This window comes from Giraffa tippelskirchi, chromosome 4 (genome assembly GCF_054371585.1).
Source record: "Giraffa tippelskirchi isolate mGirTip1 chromosome 4, T2T-mGirTip1v1.2.pri, whole genome shotgun sequence".
Classification (NCBI taxonomy): domain Eukaryota; kingdom Metazoa; phylum Chordata; class Mammalia; order Artiodactyla; family Giraffidae; genus Giraffa; species Giraffa tippelskirchi.
In genome coordinates, this window is record NC_137278.1 from 171598648 (window position 1) to 171610509 (window position 11862).

The following is an 11862-nucleotide window of genomic DNA, read 5'->3' on the forward strand; positions in this document are numbered from 1 at the left end:
TACGGCCTGCTTGACTTACATTCCAGGATGTCTGGCTCTAGGTGAGTGATCACACCATTGTGATGATCTGCATCATTAAGACCAGGTCATTTGTAGCACCCATTACAATCATGAAACTAAATTTAAGGAAGTACATTGTTACTAATGGCCCTGAGATGAAACTATTTATCTTATATTAAAAACTACAGTATGTAAGCACTTTCTAATAATGCTACTTAACAGCCATTTGTTGTAAGAACAATCACCAAAGTTTTTTGGAAGTGAATCCACAAAGAATTAAATATTTAAAAGGTGAAATGTTCCTTATTTTAACATTAGCAAGATCTTTCTTTTTTCATTGTTAAGAAACACTTTAATAGTTTTAAAGCAAATGGTGATACAAGTAGAGTGCAGACTGCTAAAACTGTACTCCTGAGTTCAAAATTACAGAAAAATGTTTTGTAAATAGTTCGCAATTAAATATTCTCCCTTCTTAGCCCCCTACCCCAAATCTTGAATTTTTTCTCACAAAAATTTGGTCAAGAGTAGAAATATCTCCAGGCAGATGTATATGCCACATCATAGCAAGAATGATGAAGCACAACTAATGACTTTGGTATTAGAAATAGAAGGCAATTAAAATGTACTCAAAGTTATGTTAAGAAAAGCTTTCACTGAGTAATACTGAAACAGTCATAAAAGTTAAGAAAATACTGATATTAAAGTACAAATGACAATATTAAAATAGACAAAAGCTACAAGAGCTTCCTTAAAAATAAAAGACACAACACATGAGTAAGAATTGTTTTCTTGTTCTACTCATGAATTTTGGTCTTTATATATGTTCACAGAATTGGTTATGTTGATGTCTAGTAGAGTTTCTTACGACATCTGATGAAGTCTCATTCCAGCTTCAGATGGTGACTCTTCCCTAAGGAACCTCTTGATTTCGGTTACATCCTGGTCACTGCACAGTTTTTAAGCAGTGCAGCATTGCCGTGATTTGTTGAGGCATGAAGACATGTCCTGTGTGCAGTGCCATCCCCACGATGTGAACCAGAATGGAATTGAACACAGTCCGCTCCCAGGGCTCCAGCTTGTAGAGAGCTGTGACCAGCAGCTACTGGTAATAGAACCCAGGACATTAGCTTCCAGGCCTGTGCCTCTGGCATTGCAGACAAATGTCAGTCTGTCCGGCCAGCCTCTCCCCCAATATCTTCTTTTGCCTGAGCTGAAGATGATATTTAAGGTGATGCTTTTGGCTATTTCTGAGAGTTACTCAGTTTCATGGGAAATCTCCCATGTACACAGAAGGTATATATATTATTAAACTTTTGTTTGTTTTTCTCCTGTTAAGCTATCTTTTGTCAATATACCAGCCAAAGAAACAAGAAAGAAAGAAATGAAAAACATTTCATCCCTGCAGTGTCAACCCTCTCAAGCTTAGCACACAGGGCTGTTCCCTAGAGGCATCAACAGTGTCCCACGCTTCCTTCTTAAGGAAGAAAGCCTTTCCCTCGCACACACTCAGACATATGCTCATCCTGCAAAAAGGTATCTTAGTGTTCTTCCTGTGACTTCTCTGCTGATTACTTAATCTTTCTGAGCTGCAATTTCTTCACCTGCAAAATGCAGATAAAATAATGCCCACCTCACTATGTTATTGTGTGTGAGTTAATGTCCGTACGGTGCTCAAGACAGTGTGTTGAACCAGATTCACCTGACTGTGTTCTAAATATCCATACACACACTTTGAGTTCCCTGAGGGCTGGGCTTTTCCTTCTCTGCCTGTGGGTACCCTGTGCCTGGCACAGAGTAGCTGGTGATTTTTTGTACTTGGTGGTGAGTGAGTGAATTTCAGGCTGTGGAGGGAGGGGAGGAGGTGGTCCCCCACCACTTACAATGAGAAAATAGACTTCACATATGCTGGGAGAGGGCTTCCCAGATGGTGCTAGTGGTAAAGCCTGCAATGCAGGAGACATAAGAGATGCAGGTTCAATCCCTGGGTCAGGAAGATCCTCTGGAGGAGGGCATGCAACCCACTCCAGTATTCTTGCCTGGAGAATCCCATGGACAGAGGAATCTGACAGGCTAGAGTCCACAGGGTTGCAGAGTCAGACACACCTGAAGTGACTTTGCATGCATATAGTTGCTGGGAGATAGTATCTTCTAACTTTCCCTCCACAACCCCTACCCTAAGATTCAGGGCACCCCAGGAGGGGCATAGGATAGCTATTGATCTCATGATCCAGGTGAACCTCTGAGGCATGCAGAGGTGAAATGACAGTGAGTGGCAGAGTTAAGGCTTCTCCCCTTTTAGCACTCAAAATCCTGTGTCCCAGGGACACCCTTAGGTCTCAGGCAAACTAGAATGGTTGGTCACCCCAGATCAAGTTCCAAACCCTAGTCTCTGAGGACCCCCACCTCTGCCCTCCCCTGGGCCCATGTCATTGTCCCCAAGTATTTTAGTGAGTTTCCTGAAGAGGAAACAATGCTCTCCTGGCCAGAGGGTCTGGGCAGGTAAAAAAAAAAAAAATCATTCTCCCTCTTACTCTTCATTCCTTTTAAATAATTTTATTTATTTTTGGCTGTGCTGGGTCTTCATTGATGCACAGGCTTTTCTCCAGTTGTGAGAGGGGACTACTCTCTAGCTGCAGTGTGTGGGCTTCTCATCATGGTGGCTTTTCTCGTCATGGAGCACAGGTTCTAGGGACCATAGGCTTCAGTAGTTGCCGCTCCCATGCTCAAAGCACAGGTTCAATAGTTGTGGCACACGGGCTTAGTTGCTCTGTGGCATGTGGGATCCACCCGGATCAGGGATTGAACCTGTGTCTCCTGCATTGGCAGGTGGTGTCTTTACCACTGAGCCACCTGGGTAGGCCTCTTACTCTTTCTTACTCCAAAATCAGACTCACAGCACAATGCTGGGGCACATACAGACTTGTACATGCCTTCAACTTACTTTGACAGACTCACAGACACTCTGGGGACCAGACAAGGCAACCAGCCCCGCCCTCGGCGTTCTTAGGCTGCTGGGGGAGATGGACGCATGGACATGTGGCATTGGTCTGGTGGCTGGCCAGCTGGAAAGGGTCTCTGAAGAGCCGCCTCCTGACCTGGCCCCTCCCCTGCTGGCCTTCGGCTCCCACCCCGTCTTCCTCCCCTCCCCCTTTCCTTCACTGGGCCTGGTTTCCTCCATTAACCAGGGAGTGAGAGCTGGTCTCTGAGGGCCTTCCTGTCCCCGAGATCAACAACTCAGGGCCAACGGGGTTCTGGGAAATGCAGCCTCCAGAGAGGAGGCATCAGAGGCCAAGCCCTCCCGAACACAGTGAGGGCACGGCCCCGGCCTCACGTTCAAACAGGCTCATCTTCCCAGGCTACCCTAGCCCCTGCTGGCCTCATCCTCTGGGGCCGCTGTTGTGGGGAGCTGTTCTCTGCTGGTTCCCCAGAGGCTCTGGGGCAAGTGCCAGTACAGGGAGGGCCTGGGCTGGCCCCACACAGCCTGTGTGTCTCCCCCTCGCTGAGAAGACGCCCACTCTTGTGGGCCTGAGAGCTGCAGCCCTAATGTTGGCCTGGCTGTGGCTGGGCAGTCAGGGCTAAGGGCTGAACAAACACCAATCAGGCCCACTAGGCAGCCAGTCCCTCACTTGCAGCCACCATGAAGCTCCTTTCCTTCCCCCAGCCACGTAGTACACAGCAAGGCAAGCAAATGCAGACACGGAAGGCAAGGCCTTTTGGAGGGGGGGACTGGACATGGAGAAGGCACCCCCAGGCGCACTAGTTCCTGCTCCCCTCCCCTCTTATAGAAATACTCTCTCTCCATCAACCTCCCTATCAGCCTTGGTCAAGAGCAGCTTCAAAACAGGCAGTGTGGGTGGGTGGGGGGATTTCCCTGGTGGCCCAATGGTTAAGACTCTGCACTTCCAGTGCAGGGGCTTGGGTTGGATCCCTACTTGGGAAAATAAGATCCCACATGCTGCAGCTAAGAACCCAGCGCAGCCAGATAAATAAATAAAATTAAAAAAAAAAGACAAAAAACTGACAGTGAGAACCCAGAGCCAGCTCAGGACTCTCTTTTCTTGCTGGTTGACCCCAGGCAAGGCCCACACCCTCTCTGGTTTCTTTCTTCCTCTCCTGGCCCAGCCTTGGTGGCTCCCTTCCTTTATTTCAGCATCACAGGTTTGATAGGGACAGAATGAAAGGACAAAGGAGGTGATTAAATAGTTAATCCCACTAGGGAATTGTAAGTAGAAAAATATAGGAGACCCCTGTAAGTTAATGATTACTCAAGAAAGCAGGTTTGCTTAACCACAAAATCAAGCAGTCTTCCTTAACAACAAAACCATGCAACAGAAGCATGGGACATGCCCCAGAACAATAAAACAATGGTGGCATGAGACCCACACCCTGCCCAGTGAGCTCAGTAAGTTAATGATTCCTAGGACGTGCTCTCTACATGCATAAAAAACAACAATTTGTGGACCTAGCTTGATCACACAGGGACCAAAAAAACTCCCCTGCTCAACCTGGAGGAGGAACTGATGATGGAAACCTGATGTCTATGCAAAAAAGACCAAGATTTTCTCCCCCTCCCCACTTTTTCTTTGATTATATAACTGTAGCCCACTAAGTTCTCTGGGTACGGCATTTCTCACCTGCCCACTTGTAAATCTCACAGGCATCCTATTCTAATAAAATCACTTCTTATTTACCACTTTTAAAGAAGCCGCTTGCCAATGCAGGAGACATAAGAGACATGGGTTTGATCCCTGAGTAGGAAAGATTCCCTGGAGGAGGAAATGGCAACCCACTCCAGTCTTCCTGCCTAGAGAATTACATGGACAGAGAAGCCTGGTGGGCTACAGTCTACAGAACACAAAGAGTCAGACACAATTGAAGTGACTTAGCATGCATATCTACCACTTTGTTCTTGCTGAATTGTCCTCCATGCTGACATAAAGGAGCTCTTTGCCCCCCTACCCATGAAATGACACCAATAGGTTTTAGGTTCCCTGTGAGATGGAAATGATTAATGCAGGAAATAACATGAGAGTACCTAACACATCCCTGTCAACAGGGGGAGTACTTGGTGGCCCAGGGACACAGAGAGGTGCCAAAAGTCACAGGGGAAGTGGCAGAGGTGTTGGGGTTCAGTCAAGCCCCCTACGTGAGGAGAGAGCATGCATGGATGCTAAGTTGCTTCAGTCATGTCTGACTCATGCAACCCTATGGACTATAGCCCACCAGGCTCTTCTGTCCATGGAATTCTCCAAGCAAGAATACTGGAGTGGATTGCCGTGCCCTTCTCCAGGAGATTTTCCTGACCCAGGGATCGAACCGGCATGTCTCACGTATCCTGCATTGGCAGGTGGGTTCTTTACCCCTGAAAGTGAAAGTTGCTCGGTCATGTCTGACTCTTTGTGACCCCATGGACTATACAGTCCATGGAATTCTCCAGGCCAGAATACTGAAGTCGGTAGCCTTTCCCTTCTCCAGGGGATCTTCCCAATCCAGGGATCGAACCCAGGTCTCCCTCATTACAGGCAGATTCTTTACCAGCTGAGCCACAAGGTGTAATGAGGTCTGGGAGGTGGGATAAGGATGAGGACAAGACCAGGCATGAGGCGAGGCGTGGAACAACCCCCTGGTAGGTTACATGCTCCAGTCATTCCTTCACTCATTCATCTTGGCAGAGTCCTTGTCTGTTCTTGGCCCTATAGAAGGCAGTCCAAGGAAGAGCTGAGCTAGGAGCAGCTAGGAGCCTAGCTAGGAGCTAGGAGTGGCTTAAAGAGGGCTTTGATCCTCAGAACTGCGTTTTCTCAAAGACTAGACCAGGATCCTCTGCATCTGAATTACGAGAGCTTTAAAAATGCACATCCCAGGTCCCATCCCAGACCCATGACCATCAGCAGATCTTTATAAAAATGGTTAAGACTCTGCAATCCCAAAGCAGGGGGCAAGGGTTCGATCCCTAAGATCTAATATGCAGCACAGCTCAGCCAAAAAAAAAGAACAAACAACTTTGTTACTTTGGACTTGGGAAGTGTCAGAAATGCCAGAATTTGGGGGGCTTGGAACTTTCTAAGGCAAAAGTGGCAGGGACTAAATGGTGGCTGAGGTGGGGCAGGTCTGATGGCATTCCTGCATCTCAGTCTCCCCTCCCCCAAAGTAGGTGGGTGGTGCAGGTGTTTGGCTCCAGCTCAGGTTTCAGGCCCAGGAACACTTCTCTGAGGCTCTCAATCATCATAAAATACTCCCTTTGACCTGGGAGTCCCACATCTATAAAATCCTAAAGAAGAAATAAGCTCTGTGTCTGAACTTGTTCATTGTGGCCTTGTAATAATGGATAAAAAAAGTTAACTAAAAAGCACCTTACTGTTGGATGGTGAGGGAAAAGTAAGGGTGTGATCCTAGCTGAGCAACGATCCCCAGTCCGGGATATCCTGAAGGATGGTTGTGGGGATGCAGAGAACCACTGTTGTGGGGTGGTAGGAAGGCTGAAAGGGAGGAGAGCGGGACCCTGGGGGGTCAGATGGTCTGGTTCATATCCTGTCTCTGCCCCTTCCCAGCTGTGTGACCTGAGGCTGTCACTAAACTGCTCTGAGCTTTGTTTTTCTCCTCCATAAACTAGATGTCACAATAGGACCTACCTGCTAGGGTTATTTGTGTATTGAAAGAGTTAATACACAGAGTATCTAAACAAGCCGTGCCTGGAACCCTTGTGTTAGCCACTACTGTTACACTCCATAACAGGCTCTTATGGCCTAATCTGTGTCTCCTCAAATTCATCTTTTGAAGCCCTAATCCCCTACCACCTCAGAATGTGGTCAAAAATGTAGCATAGAAAAAAGAAGAATGTAACTGTATTTGCAGATGTGGCCATTACAGAGGTTGTTGTTCATTCACTCAGTTGTGTTCAATTCTTTGTGACCCCATGGTCTGCAGCACACCAGGCTTCCCTGTCCATCACCAACTCCCAGAGCTTGCTCAAACTCATGTCCATCGAGTCAGTAATGCCATCCAACCATCTCATTCTCTGTCATCCCCTTCTCCTCCTGCCCTCAATCTTTCCCAGCATCAGGGTCTTATCCAATGAGTCTGCTCTTCGCTCCAGGTGGCCAAAAGGCAAAAAGAGATGACAGAGGAAATTAAGTTAAAATGAACTTTATTTGATCATTTTTAATGATCATTTAAATGATCCAATTTAATCATTTAGGAATGATCATTTAAATGACCCAATATGACTGGTAACCTTGTATGAAAATAAAATCTGGGAGACTTCCCTGGTGGTCCAGTGCAATGCAAGGACCGTGGTTTCAATCTCTGGTTTAAGGGATTGAACTTACTTCAACAGCACAAATATTTTTTAATTTGGCTGCACTAGATTTTCATTGCTAGGCATGGGCTTTTTCTAGTTGTGGCAAGCGGGGGCTTCTCTTCACTGTGGCTTCTCATTGTGGTGGCTTCTCTCGTGGAGCAAGAAATGGGCATGAAGCTTCAGTAGTTGTGGCGCATGGGCATAGCTACTCCAAGGCATGTGGGTTCTTCCTGGACCAGGGATCAAACCTGTGTCCCCTGCATTGGCAGGAATATTCTCTTTTTTTTTTAAATTAATTCATTTTTTTAATCAAAGGATAATTGCTTTACAGAATTTTGTTGTTTTTTGTCAAACAGCAACATGAATCAGCCATAGGTATACATATATCCCCTCCCTTTTGAAACTCCCTCCCATCTCCCTCCCCATCCCACCCCTCCAGGTTGACACAGAGCCCCTGTTTGGGTTTCCTGAGCCATACAGCAAATTATTTTACGTATGGTTATGTAAGTTTCCATGTTATTCTTTCCATACATCTCACCCTCTCCTCCCTTCTCCTCAGGCAGGAATATTCTTAATCACTGTACCACCAGGGAAGTCCTAGGAACTTTTTTCTTTCCAAAATGTGGAATACTTTACAAATTTGCATGTCTTGCTTGCACAGGGGCTATGCTAATTTCTGTATCATTCCAAGTTTAGTATATGTGCCGCTGAAGTCAGCACCCTACACACTTTTAACACGATGCTTACCGCATAACAGCACCATGCTCCAACATTACATATATTGTCTCATCTCAATTTCTCAACCATAAGGAAGTTATATACTATTTTCCCATTTCAGAGATGAGGAAAAATGAGGATTGACTAGTGAGGGGGATGCCTTTCACTGGAACTAGGTCTTTGTGACTCCAAGGCCCTATTCAAAGCCTAGCTCCATCCCCCTTGGTGGTGCCCCACTCAGCCTCTGGCATCCCCGCCTTCCTCCTGGGACGGATAAGTCATGTTATTTTTCCATCTCTGTGCCCTTGCACATGCTGTTCCCTCTGCCTGAAATACTCTTCCCAGTACCTGCCTCTGACTCTTATCCAGTTCTCCCAAACAAAACCCCTCTATGTATTACCCAACCCTGCAGGCTTGCTCCTTATCAGGGCTTCCACTCTTTCTGTGCTTTATCATTATGATGGTATTTGTTACTTGTTGCTACTCTGGCATTTATACTTTACATTGTATCCATGTGCTTGCTGTACGATTCTTGAGGGCACGGCTCTGTCCTCCTCTGCTTTGACTCCTAATTCCTAGCATCAGGCAGCCCAGAAAGGCATCCAGACACACCAGCTGGCTGAGGTTAGGGGGTGAAGCCACCGTGTTGGGACTAGAGAGAATACTGCAGCTTTAGGAGTAGCTCCCAAGCAAAGGACTCCTCTGCCTCCTGCCTGGGGCCAGGGTGGTGAAGGCAGATGAAGGAGAGAGGCCCAAAAGAAAAAAGAAAAAAAGAGAGGCCCAAAGTCCCCACTCTTGGCATGAGGACAGGGATGCTGTGACTCCCCTGGGGATCGGAGAGTGGCCAAGGGGGAGGCCAGGGGGTTGGGGTCTGGCCCCCACACTCTCATTTTATTCCCTCGTGCCTGGGCATATCACACCATCTCTTTGGGCCTCAGTTTCCTTGTATGTGATATGGAAACAATGGTTGCTACCTCACGTGGGTGTTGGGAGGCTTAGATGTGGGTGGTGTACCTGGCAACGTGGGACACAAAGGGATCCATGCCAAACTGCCTGCCTGCTGGTGGTTGAGGCAGGCAGCCAGCCAGAGACAGACAGCTACACGCCTGTGGTCAGCCAGGAAGCCGGCCGAAGGTGGGGACCTGACTAGCAGCTGTGTAGCAACGGCATCCTGGCTCATACCCATTGGTGGCTGTGTGGATGGCTGGCTTAGAGGCTGAGCGAGAGGCTGGGTCAGAAGTGGCTCGGAGGCATGGAGACCAGGGGACCAGACTCAGGGTGAATTCCAGTGGGCATTCTCCAAGGGTGAGGTCACCACCACGAGGGGGGTGGCGGCGGGGGTCAGAGCCAGGACACAGAGCCAAAGGTAAGGCCCACTGCCTGGCACAGTAACAGACTCCTCCCATGGTGAGGTGCTGGGGTCCTTATTTCTATCTCGGGAAGCCTGGTGTTTCCTGTTTAACATGAAGCTTAGAGTTGGGGGAAGCTGGGGGAGGGGAAAAAGCAAAGCAAAGGACACTTCTTGAGCACCCGCAAGTGGGTCCAGCATGTTTAATCCTCATTCCGTGGTGATTATTTTTAGCCCCAGTTTGAAGATGGTGCAATCAAGCCTCAGAATGGTGGAAAACTTTCCCCCAAAGTGAAAGCAGTATAGCTAATGAGTGAGAACCCAGAGAAATTGGAATCAAACATATCTGAGTTCAGATCTGAGCTCCAACACCTGTTCATGAAGAGTTACTAAAGCTCCCTGGGCCTCAGTTTCCTCATCTGTGAAATGGCAATAAAGATAGTCCCTACCTCACTATGAGGACTCAGTGAGATGACGCATGTGACATCTAGCCTTCAAGGAGGGCTAGCCACCATTTTCCCCGTTTTGCTGCTGTGACAACTGAGCCTGAGACTGGTGAGGCCATGTGCCCAAGGCTGGTCTACTAGTGGATGGTGAATTCAGGACCTGAACCCAGATCTGATTCTTTCTTCCCCACTTACACCATCGTGTGGTGGCTGGTGGCGGCACCCAGCTTCCAAAAAGCTGGGGAAGGAAGGCTCCCAGATTTCCGGCAGAGCCATGTAAGCCAGGCTAGGGACCGGGTTTCAAGGTCACGCCTGCACCCGGTGTTCCAGGCAGTGGAGAGGAACTGCGACAGCATGCCTGGAAGCCCGGCTCGTTCACGGCATCCTGCTCTCTGCTGACATTGTTCTTTGGACGCTTCCAGCCCACGGCTTGCACGGGTTTCCTGTAGGTAGCCTGGCCAAATTACCTTCACTTACCGGAGAAGCCCTCCCCAGGCAGCTGGGGTAGGCACTGAGCTGCTGTGGGCCCTTCCCCCACAGGCAGCGCGTGCTGGGCTGGGCACTGGCACAGCCCCAACAACAACCCCTTGACCAGCAGGTCCTGACCCCGCAAACTGCCCTTCTCAGAGACACTGCCGGCCTGCTTGCTCCCCGCTCCTGGAGCCCAGTGAAGAAAAGGCTGTGATTCATTTCCATTCCATTTTATGGTTGGCTAAATTCAAGGCACTTGGCTTCAGGTCCCAGTCATCATAAACACTCTGTGACCTGGACAAGTCTTCCCCCTCTCTGCGCCCTTCTGAGGGTCTAGACGATACTCCAGACTCCTCACACTCTGACATTCATTCAGGGTGACCCACTGCCCCTTGCTCTGTTGTCTTAAAGCATAAGTGCTTCCCAGGTGGACCAGTGGTAAAGGATCCACCTGCCTGGAGAAGGAAATGGCAAACTACTCCAGTATTCTTGCCTGAGAAATCCTATAGACAGAGGAGCCTGGCAGGCTACTGTCCATGGGGTCACGAAGAGTTGGATACGACTTACCAACTAACACTAACACTTTCACACTTAGGATGGATTTTCTAGCTCCAAGTCACCCTTTGAGGAATTGCTTTGTTTTGTACTGCTTTGTGTAAAAATAAGGATTATTGCTTAAGACACAAGTAAATAATCCGCTTGCCAATGCAGAAGAAGCAGGTTTGATTCCTGGGTCAGGAAGATGCCCTGGAGGAGGAAATGGCAACCCACTCCAGTATTCCTGCCTAGAGAATCCCATGGACAGAGGAGCCAGGTGGGCTACAGTCCACGGGTTGCAAAGAGTTGGATACGATTTAGTGACTAAACAACAACCAACTGGGACTTCCCTGGTAGTCCAGTGGCTAAAACTCTGCGTGCCCAGTGAAGGAGGCCTCGGGTTTGATCCCTGGTCAGGGAACTAGATCCTACATGCCACAAGTAAAGATCCCATGTGCCACAACTAAAGTCAAATAAATAAATATTAAAAACCAACCAACCAAACAAAAACAACAAACTTGAAGTGCAAGCTTCTTGAGGCTGTGGTCACTTTCCCTCCCATGTTTAGAAGGCACCCACAATAGTGACCACCCTTCATCCATCCTAGTGCTTCTAAGACCTGCTAAGGCTCTTTGGTGCTTAGCAATCCTATTGAAAACAGGGTCTTGGCCTTTCCACTGATGTCACTTGGCACTCCGTCTCCTCATCTGTGTAATGGGAAGAATTGCCTGGCAGGGGAGTGGTAGGGTCACAGCAGAGAACATAAACTCTACAAACTCAAGCTTCCATCTCCACCTCCAGATCAACTGGGTAAACTTGGTATTAGTAGTAGAGGTACAGAGGCCACATCCCAGACGTCTCAGGGCTGAGAGGGTTTTGCAGGTGTCTATGCTTCAGAGGGGTAGGGGGTGCCCCCGTGGCTGCCAGGCCCTGCAGCTGCATGCTCATAACCCCTCTTTCACAGGCCCAGGAGTCCGAGGCACCCAGAGGGCAACAACAGTGGGGCCGGGGATGCAGAGCCAGCAGCGTCCCGGTGAGATCAGCGC

General features: G+C 48.4%; 1 non-coding gene and 1 pseudogene across 1 annotated transcript; both read right to left on the reverse strand.

Moving 5' to 3' along the window:
* Positions 1–943: 943 nt before the first annotated feature.
* Positions 944–1154, reverse strand: LOC145545963 (serine palmitoyltransferase small subunit A pseudogene; annotated as a pseudogene).
* A 6759-nt stretch (positions 1155–7913) lies between these two features.
* Positions 7914–8017, reverse strand: LOC145504048 (U6 spliceosomal RNA). Its single transcript, XR_014052039.1, has one exon. It is a non-coding gene; the product is annotated as a U6 spliceosomal RNA (small nuclear RNA).
* Between the last annotated feature and the right edge of the window lie 3845 nt (positions 8018–11862).